Genomic DNA, 1,512 nt, shown 5'->3' on the forward strand with positions numbered 1-1,512 from the left:
AGGGTCTCTCTCCCATGCTGAGAGGCTCAACAAAGCTTAAACAGACACTGTTGCCCTGCAGCTCCAATGATGATGGATCGCTTCAGGGCGAAGGTACTTCACAGACCTTAACCTTGGTCCAGGCAGGATAAGTAACCTGAGCAGCAATTGTCTCAGAGGTCTGATTTCCAGCTCATTTAAGTCAATTTAAAGACTCATTGCATTTGACTGCCTTTGGATAACTCTTCAAGCGTTAACATGTTCTGAAACGCTTTGAACATCTCTTCAAGCTGACAGTTTATGGGAATGCATGGCTGGTAACAACACCACGCTGGGCCAAGGGCTGAACATCGGCATCTTGGCACGGCTCCCGGGAAGGAGGGAGCTCACACCACCCTGTGAGACAGATCCCTCACTCCAGCAGCAGCTGCAAAATGTTACCCATCAAAAAGGTCATTCAAACAGCCAGATTTGACTCTGGTGGCCAAATGCTGAGGCTTGCTCCCCCTGCGTTGTCACAGCAGGTAACACCGCGTGCCTGTCAAGCCACCTGTGCCAGCTTTGGACACTGCAGTGGGGTGCCATCGGAAACTGGCAGCTAACACAGTGATGCTGCTCTTTCTTTAAAATTGCCGTTGGTTTGTAGAGGAGCAGGGAGGAGGAAGTGTGGGATTAGGAAATCTCTCTCTGCTCAGAAAGCCAGTTTTGAAAGATAGCAGCCTACTCCCTGAGAATGGAGCACATGCTAATTTTGCCTTCACCCCCACAACGCAGGTTAAAGGGCATGTAGGGTTGGGCTCCTTATGGAAGAATTTATTTAAGACTAATAGTCCACTGCCTAAACCTTTCTTCTTTTACACAAACCTCCATGGGAAGCATCTCCTCTTGTCTTGTTTTTGCCCACTAGCATTCTCCTGGTCTTTGCAAAGTCTCCAGAGAGATGGTTATCCTAACAAAGGGCAAGAAAAGTCTTAGTCATTCACAAAGGCCTGAGCTCTGCTTCTGCTGTTGAGGTTCCAACCAACGCTGAACACTTACAGCAGAATCTAATGGCAAATTTGTGATGTCCAGTTTTAAAACACAACAAAAAAGCCCATAATGGCTTTTGTAGGTCACTGTTACTGCTCTCTACAATTCCCTGAAAGAAGGTTGTAGCAAGGTGTAGGTTGGTTGGCCCCTCCTCCCAGGTTACAAGTGACAGGACCAGAGGAAATGGCCTCAAGTTGTGCCAGGGGAGATTAAGATTTGATATGAAGGAAAATTTCTTCACTGAAAAAGTGGTCAGGCATTGGAACAGGCATCCCAGGGAAGCAGTAGAATCACTGTCCTTGGAAGTTTTCAAAAGGTGTGTGGATGTGGCAGTTAAGGGATATAGTTTAGTGGTGAACACAGTGGTGTTATGTTAACAGTTGGACTTAATGATTTTAGAGGTCTTTTCCAATGTAAATGATTCTATAAGATTCTCTGTGAATCACCAGACATTGTCAAGTCATTTTATTTTTTGTTCCCAGAACAGGTATTAATCAAATAATC

This window comes from Sturnus vulgaris, chromosome 2 (genome assembly GCF_052056855.1).
Source record: "Sturnus vulgaris isolate bStuVul1 chromosome 2, bStuVul1.hap1, whole genome shotgun sequence".
Lineage (NCBI taxonomy): Eukaryota > Metazoa > Chordata > Aves > Passeriformes > Sturnidae > Sturnus > Sturnus vulgaris.